This window comes from Eriocheir sinensis, chromosome 41 (genome assembly GCF_024679095.1).
Source record: "Eriocheir sinensis breed Jianghai 21 chromosome 41, ASM2467909v1, whole genome shotgun sequence".
Taxonomy (NCBI): Eukaryota; Metazoa; Arthropoda; class Malacostraca; order Decapoda; family Varunidae; genus Eriocheir; species Eriocheir sinensis.
This window is the reverse complement of record NC_066549.1, coordinates 7,022,236-7,031,674: the sequence shown is the minus strand read 5'-3', so window position 1 is coordinate 7,031,674 and position 9,439 is coordinate 7,022,236.

Genomic DNA, 9,439 nt, shown 5'->3' with positions numbered 1-9,439 from the left:
CTTGGTAAGACAGTCAGCAATTCAGTCAGTCAGTTAACAGGCCAGCAAGTCAGTCAGTCATTGTCAACCAGTCAAGTCATCAATCACACTCATTCAGTCGATTATAAAGGCACACAGTCAGTTCAAAACGACCACAACCAGTTCATTATCTAGTCAAGTCAGTCAGTCAGTCAGTCAGTCAATTCGCTACAAAAAAAAGAGAGAATAAAAGAACGGGAAAAAAATTGACTGTACTGATTTTAGCCTGACAGACCGTTACAGAGAGAGAGAGAGAGAGAGAGAGAGAGAGAGAGAGAGAGAGAGAGAGAGAGAGAGAGAGAGAAAACCGATTCGAAAAAAAAAATCAAAACACGATTCAACAAACTATATAAATTAGCACTGGCTGACAGGAAATGGAAAGAATAAATATATAGATGAATACACACGTTCGAAAAGCCGAAATGAAATGAAATGAAAAAGCCACGGCGAGTAAAAGAGAAAACGGGTAATTAAAAGGGGTTACATAAACGTTTGTAATGATGAGTTTCCTGATTTGATTTGAGAATGAAATGAAAATAGAGAGAAAACCAACAATTAGATCCACGTGTGTAATTAAAAGTGAGGTGGTGGTGGTAGTGGTAGTAGTAGTAGTAGTAGTAGTAGTAGGAGGAGGAGGAGAAAGGAATATAATCGTAGAAAACTAATAGATAGGTAAGAGAGAGAGAGAGAGAGAGAGAGAGAGAGAGAGAGAGAGAGAGAGAGAGAGAGAGAGAGAGAGAGAGAGAGATGCCGAGGTGAAGAAAGGGAAAAAAATGATAAATAGAAAAATAATAAAGGAAAGAAAGGAAAGGAAAAGGATGGAAGAAGAAAAAGAGGAGACAAGAATGAAAGAATGAAAGAGCGGGTTAGCGAAGAACAGTGAATGAAAAATGAAAGAGGAAGGAAAAGGGGGAGGGAAAGAATGGGGAGAATAAAAGGGAGATGAATGGAGAGAGAGAGAGAGAGAGAGAGAGAGAGAGAGAGAGAGAGACTCATTAACAGGTAGGGTGATGTATTAGTAAGTATTCCCTTGTTTGTTTATGCCATCAAGTTGTGTGTGTGTATGTGTGTGTTCTCCTAAAGTCGTTCTAGAATTATAAAGTAAACATAATCATCCTCACTATTATTATTATTCTATTAACGAACAAATATATACAAGATTACCAAATACTACTTCTGTTTCTTAGGATTCGTCAGAGGAATGGATGGGAACGTGACCTCTCTCTCTCTCTCTCTCTCTCTCTCTGCTGCACGTATTTGTTGTGTTAAGAGTGGTTGTTACAAAGACATGTTAAATGTAAGGGTGGGTGGGAAGAAATATTAGCATGCTCTCTCTCTCTCTCTCTCTCGGATGGTGGTGATGCTGTGGCGGCGTAGAATAGTGATGAGAGAGAGAGAGAGAGAGAGAGAGAGAGAGAGAGAGAGAGGAGCAACGTAACCGGAGTGATCAGTGGAAAGATGACATGAGCGTGGGAGGGAATTGGTAAGGTGGTGGTGATGGTGGTGAATATGTAGCTGGTGGTAGCCTAATGGTGGTGGTGGTGGTGCATATGTAGGTGGTAGTGGTGGTGGAGGTGGTAGTGATAGTGGTGGTGGAGGTGGTAGTGGTGGTGGTGTTGAATTGAGGTGGTGATGAATGGCATTGCTGAGTGGGTGAATGGTGTAATGGAGTGAGTGGGGACGAATGGGTGAAGTAGTAGTAGTAGTAGTAGTAGTAGTAGAAGTAGTAGTAATAAAAGTAGTAGTAGTAGTAGTAGTAGAAACAGCCTCATTAGTACAATCATTATCACTTTATGGGTAGTAGTGTTAGTAGTAGCAGTAATAGTAGTAGAAGTAGTAGTAATAAAAGTAGTAATAGTAGTAGTAGTAGTGTCGTTTTATACACCATGATCTCAAGACGCAACACAACAGCTGGTCACCCGCCAAGGTTACTTATACTAGTTTCTGTGCGTGTGTGTGTGTATGTGTGTGTGCTGACAGGAATAAGTGACGGACGAGTAGGAAGGAAGAATGCTGAAGTAAAAGATTAGTGGAAGGAGGGAAGGGAGGTAGCTGAGGAAAGAGTAGGTTATAAAAAAAGAAATGGATCAAACCAGTGCGGATCAGGAAGAGACAAGAACAGGGAAGTGAGGAAACGGAGGAAACCAAGGGGAGGACACTTATAAGGGAGAGGCTGGGAAGGAAGAAAGGAAGGGAGAAAAAGGAAGATAAGGGAAGGGAAGAGAGAAGTTACCAGATTATCGTACTCAGAACATTACAATTATCAGTTTCTGCCTAAAAGCTATCACATCCAAAAAACAACACTTACCATCTAAAACTTAACCATCAATATATTCTAAACGAGTGGAAAGAACAAATCAACGTTAATAAAACTAATTTGACTCGTATTTAGAATTATTGTCACACAGAAGGAAGGGCGGGAGGTGTTGTAACTTGTAGCCTAACTGGAGGGAGAGGAAGGGTGCGTGGAGGAGGGAGTGTGACGGAGGAAACAAATGGTGGAAGGGGAGGACACAGGGGGTTGGAGGTGGGTGGGGGGAATTCGTGACCACAAAAATCTCCCCCACGAGGCTTCCGTTGTGGGGGTTGTAGTGTGGGAGAGGGGAGAGGAACTTTGAGGGGGGATGATGGGGTGGGAAGAGTTGAAGGGGAGGAGGAGGAGGGACGGTGGAGGAAAGGGGAAGGAAAGCACAAGAAGGATGAAGGAATGGGAAGGAGAGGGAAGAGGCTGAATGTGAGGAGAAGAATGTGGTGGAGAGGGAAGGAAAAGGAAAGGAAGAAAAGAGGAAGGGGAAAGGGGTGGAGAAAGGGAAAGGAGGGGGATTATGAAGGGAAGAGTGTGAAGGAAAGAAAATGAAGAGGAAAAGAGATAAGAGAGAAAGATGATTGAGAAATGCAGAACATGAGAAGATTGAAGAGGAAAGGAAGGAAAGGAAAGGAAGGAGAGAGCGGAGAGGGGAAGGAGATGGAGAAAGGGGAAACATGAGAAGATTGGAGAGGAGATAAAGGGGAACGAAATCTCAGATACGCAGATTGACATAGATATTGAAAAAGGGAACGAAGAGGAAGAGGGAATGGACTCAAGGATGGAGAGGTAAAAGACAAAGTGGATTGAAAGAGGGAAGAAAAGGAGCTGAAGAGGAAATAAGAGAAAAAGAAAGAAGGCGGAGGAGGAGTAAAACAGCAACAGCGTACATGAGAAGGTTCTAGAAAAGGGTGGAGGGAGGGCGGGAGGAAGGGACGGGAAGGGTGAGAGGGTAAACATGGGATGGGTATAGAGGAAAGGGGTGGCGATGAAGGGTATAATGGAGGCAAGAAATGGGATGGGATGCAAAACTGAGGCGTTGGGGAAGAAGTGAAGATCGGAAGAGGGAAAACAGTAAGAACGAAGGGAGGAAGAAGAGGATAAGGAAGATGCAGAATGAAGAGACAGGAGTTATGGGTGTTTTTACTAGAATAAGCATCCTCCTCCTTTCCAGAACAATAGTAATAGTAGTAGTAGTAGTAGTAGTAGTAGAAGTAGTAGTAGTAGTAGTAGCAGTAATAGCAGTAGTGGTAATAGTAGTGGCAGCAGCAGCACATAATTATCAAGGCTACTCAGGTTCCTGTAGCAACACTTCGCGGCGCTGGTTGCCTCACACACACACACACACACACACGCTGAGCCATGGCGGTCGTGAAACACCGCTGATGGTCGTCGAGGCGGCCGCTAACGACCCCGGCGATTCCTTGGTTCTGAGTCACGTCCCTGCTGGAGCGGATGCGGTAATGCCAGGGGTTGGGATGTGGGAGGACGGGATGGAGTACCGTGCGTCCGTCAGCAGGCAAACTCCCTCACAAGAAAAGAGGAAAAGCCTGCCCGACGGCCGACGCTACGAGCTAACAATTTTCTGTTGACGCCGTTTGGCCAAGACTTCCCACGTGCTGTCCTGTGATGGCCCTTAGCATCCTGTATTCTCAAACCTTTCGGCGCCCAATTACACATTTGACAAAGCTTTCGCAGGCGTTTCGGGCATTTTCAGGTGTACTTTAATGGCTCTGGTGGTTGTTTAACTCTTCTTCTGTACCATGAATGTGAAGAAAAAAACTTATGAAAGCCCGATTAATTTCCATTTTGACCTTTGAAAATAGTTGACGTGCGAGGTGGAAGCGTCTGAGAATACACTACGGTGGAACTCTAGAAAGAGGATCGAATGGAGCTCCGGGGGGGCAACATGAGTCTAACTAGTGATGAAAAAAAAAATACTTGCAGGCGCCAGTAACGGGTTGGGGCCGACTTAAAGATCCCTTCACGAAAGCCTCCTGGTACTGTAGTTGGGAGCATACGCTATGTGTGCTCATGGCGGCGGTGCTTATCTCCGACTCGCTGACCCTTTGCGCCTGAGGTGGGAGAGAACTCATAACCCGATACAGGACCAGTGTGACATCTGAGGTACCACAGTTTACCTTCCCCAGGTTGCCCCAGGTACTCATTTATCGATCATCCCGAAAGGAAACCTGATTAACTGGGTGGGTTGCACGCCGACTGCCCTGGCCGGGATTCGAACCTAGACCGGCAGATTCTTAGTCAGGGACACTAGCCACGGCACCATGGAGGCTCTGTTGGCCAAAAATAGATTAAAAAAAAACTTAAAACATTTCCGTGAACAAGTTTGAGAAAAAAATTAATATCCCTAACGAAAAAATGTCATGTACTCGGAAATGCTCCTGCTACAGAGAAATATTCTGGACAGTGGTCATAAAAGTGCTCACGAAAACGTTTCTTGTTGATGGAAAGTCTCCCTGCGTGATGGCGGTTTACAAAGGAATATTTTCATGAGCAGGGAGCATTTTCGTGGTAATTTCCGTGACCAATGGCCCAAAATTTTGTCAGAAGGATCCTTTCTTGTTCTGGGAAGACGCCGCCGGTGCTCGGGAAGTGCCGCTGACTGATGGAAATATCTCGTGGGTAACAACGCATTACAGTGTCAGCAAAGACTTTGGGTGTCAGTCCCACGCGGCCCTCAAGACGAGTTTGGTGACGTGACCAGAGAACGAATCCACGAACAAGCCGCCGGAGGACGCACACAAACAAGGCAGTCCCCGCCCCTCACACACACACACACACACGTTGAGACATCACAAACCCACATAACCAGTGAGTCTCCTACGCAAAGCTGCATTTCTTCACCTGTATGTCTTTTTTTTTCTTCTTATGCAAGCGCAGAGAGAGAGAGAGAGAGAGAGAGAGAGAGAGAGAGAGAGAGAGAGAGAGAGAGAGAGAGGTGGGGGGGTGAAACTGTAAAAGAAAGGAGGAGGAAGACCAAGGAGGAGGAACGAAGTAGAAAATAGGGAGAAAAGATAAACAGAGAGAGAGAGAGAGAGAGAGAGAGAGAGAGAGAGAGAGAGAGACTTTTGCTTAATGTTTCATGCGCGCCCCCACCACGGGAGAGACGAACGCCATGCAGTGTGTCAAGGTTGGATACCCCAAGCGTGTCTGAAATCGGCGGCACGTGCTCGGAAAGCCTGTCGCATTTTCCCGGCTCAGAGGTGTTGCTGCGTGCGTCAAGGACTCTGAGGCTTGGGGTGTCCAGCGAGTCATAAAAGATGGTTAGAGACGCCTCGGGGGGCCCTTTGAGCTAATGCTGCATGTGATAGTCTCGTGTTTGGGTGGTGAAAAACAAAGTATAATCATCATATAATTAGATTTTGGTGAAGATGAGCACGTTTGGCCCTCACTGAACAGATGGAGGCCCTAGCAAAACCCCCATCGACGAAATTTCAATTGACGTATCCTTAGTTAAAGTGAGATGCCGTGGGAGCCTTTGAACTACTGTTGCATATGATAGCCTCGTGTGCATGGATGAAGAAGAGTTAAGAGACCGTCACTGAACAAATGGAGGTCTTAACAAAACCCCCATCGACGAAATTTCCACTGACTTCTTCCGTAGTCAAAGTGAGGGGCAGTGAGAGACGCCGCGGGGGTCTTTGAGGTAATGCTGCATGTGGTTGTCTCGTGTGCGTGGGGGCGGGAGATGTAGAGGTCGTTACTGTAGAGATGGAAGTACAAACAAAACCACCATCGACGAAATTTCCATTGGCAACTCTTCCTTAGCTAACGACAGGCAGGTTGACAGGTAGGCCCATACATGATCTTTCGCATTACTCATTCTCCAGCATCAAATTTTACTGTGTCATTTTCTATTTCCTTTTCTTCCTTTTCTTATTTGCTTTTACCTTTTTTTTTCGCTTCTGTCCCTCTCGCATCGCCTTTTACTGTAGCATTTTCCATTTCCTTATTTGTTTTTTACCTTTTTTTTCTTAGCTTCTGTTCCTCTCACTCGATGAAGCGCAAAAGGAGGTCTTCAGTCAGGTACGTTACTCAAGTGTGGCGGCTTAGGCTACATACTGAAATGAACTATAACCTTCTGCATTTCATATTTGCATTGCCTAAAGACATACGTAGTCCCTCTTATTAGTTTGCTGTGTTAGGTCGTCCAATGATTTTTCCACGGGGCGTCACCTATATCTAATCTACCTCCATGATTGCAAGAACTAAACAGCAAACTAACTTGAGCTGGTTATATGGGACTCTGTCTGATGCGTACCACACTATTGCAAGCGAAAGCACGACTGAAGCTTCAATTTTTGGTATGGTTTCTGACATCAATACCCTTTTAATTGAAGGACATTTGAACTCTTTAAGTCAATGGAGATGAAATAATTGATGGTTGCGTCTCTCTCTCTCTCTCTCTCTCTCTCTCTCTCTCTCTTATTTCCTCTTCCTTTTCTTCTGTTGCTGTTGTTGTTGTTGTCGTTGGTATTATTGTTCTTTCTTATTTTTCTTCTCTTTCTTTTATTGTCGTTGTTGTTGCTGCTGCTGTTGTTTCTTCTTCTTTGTCTTCTCCTTCACTCCACCGAATCAACTTTTACCGTGTCATTTTCTATTTCCTTTCCTTCCTTTTCCTTATTTGATTTTACTTCTTTTTCATACCAATTCTGCCCCACTCGCATTACTCAACTCTCCAGCATAACCTTTTACTTTTTACTCCCGTTCTTGCAAGTTCTCCTCCACCAGAGCGCAGCAGTGTAGTAAGAGTCTCGAGGTTTTCTCGCCACACGCCAAGACCCCGCGCCTGTTCCGTGTGATGGGCCGTCCTGTGTGTCATCCTTCAGAAGCCACAGCGATGCACACACACACACACACACACACACACGCCACTGTTGCCAGGTCATCGTACTCAGAGCACAGTATTTACCGGTTTCTGGCGCTTAACTATTGCCAAAAAACATCAGGATCTAACTCTTTTAAAGATAAGTATAAATGAGTTTCGGTATTGGAGCCCAGAAGACAGTTTTGGGGTAAGAAGTCGGGAAATATAAGAGACTGAGTATGACAATCTGGCAACGTTGAGTCACACACACACACACACACACACACACACACACACACGATGCTGAATACAATAAGGAAGAAAAAGTAAGAACAGATAATAATGATAATCAAATAATGAGTACGAAATTCATGCTAAAGACAAAGAGACAAGAAGTAAGAAGCATAATACGAAGGCTGGAAATTAAGAGAAATAAATTAAATAATGGAAGAAAAGGAAAAAAATAACAAGGAGGAGGAGGACAAGAAGTACGATTATGTATACGAAGCACGAAAGACAAACAGGAAAAGTATTAAGAAGAAAAACGTTGAAGGCTAAATAACGGAAGAAGGAAGAAAAAAAAGGGGAAGGTGAAGGTCAAGAACGAGTACGATAACGATGCACGGAAGACAAACAGAAAAGAAATAAGAAGAAAAGGTTTGAAACTAAATTATGAAAGAAGAAAAAAAAAAGAGGAAGAAGAACAAGAGAGAGTATGATAACGATGCACAGAGACAAAAAAAAAGGAAAAAAAGAAGAAAAAGGAGGTTGGAAATTTGATAATGATGAAAGTAAAAGCAAGAAGAACAAGGAAGACAAGAACGCGTATGAAAACGATACTGAAGACAACAAAGGAAAACAAATATGAAGAAAATGGAGGTTAAAAATGAAAAAAATGGAAGAAAGAATATAAACAAGAACAATGAAGCCACAAAAAAGGATGAAAACGGTACTGAAGACAAAAAAGGAAAATAAGTAAGACGAAAATGGAGGTAAGAAATCAAATAATGAAAAAAATATATATAAACAAGAAGGAAAAGGAAGACAAAAACGATTATGAAAACAGTACTGAAGACAACAAAGGAAAATAAATAAGACGAAAATGGAGGTTAGAAAAAAAAGGGAAGATAAAGTTAACAAGAAGAACAAAAAACGAGGTATGGAATCGATGCTGACAAAAAAATAAAAAATAAAAAGATAAAAAGGAAAAACACTAAAAATAACAAGGTGGTTGGAAATTAAATAAAGAAAAAATAGCAAAACAAAGACAAAGACAAGAATGGTGGGCTAGGCGCTATACAAGGTTCCTCTCATGCCTGGCGGGCCTACAATTTAATACATTAGTCTCCTTGCAGCAAGTAAGAGGAATACAGTCTGCGGTGACCAGCCGACCACCAGCTGACCCACCCCCAGGCAGCAGCTGACCGCGACACACACACACACACACACACACACACACACATAGGCAAAGACGAAGCTAATCCCTCAGAAAAAAATGGAAGAATGGAAAAATTAATAAAAAATGAAAGTTAGAATGAGAATGAGATAAATAAAGAAGAGCTGATCGAGACACACACACACACACACACACACACACACACACACACACACACAAAATGGAAGAATGGAAAAATTAATAAAAAATGAAAATTAGAATGAGAATGAGATAAATAAAGAAGAGCTGATCGAGAGACACACACACACACACACACACACACACATACATACACACACATAGGCAAAGACGAAGCTAATCCCTCAGAAAAAAATGGAAGAATGCGAAAATGAATAATAAAATGAAAATTAGAATGAGAATGAGATTAATAAAGAAGAGCTGATCGAGACACACACACACACACACACACACACACAAGCAAAGACGAAGCTTATCTCTCAGAAAAAGAAGAAAGAATGCGAAAATGAATAAAAAAGATGGAAATTGAATTGAGAATGAGATAAATGAAGAACTGAAACACACACACACACACACACACACACACACTGCACAGATAGACAAGTGATAAATATATAAGAAAATCTAGCTTCCTCAACCAAACAAAATAATGATGAATAAAGTGTCTTACCCAAATTAACTGTAAGTAAAAAAAAGAAGGAATAAAGGAGTTTAAAAGTTACTATATGGTAAAATGTGATCGGATGTGAGTGGATGACCTACAAGCTATATTATCAACGTCTGAACAATACAAATACAAAAGAACATATTGGTAGCACACACACACACACACACACACACACTTCCCCAACACCAAAGGCAAGCATATCAAAGT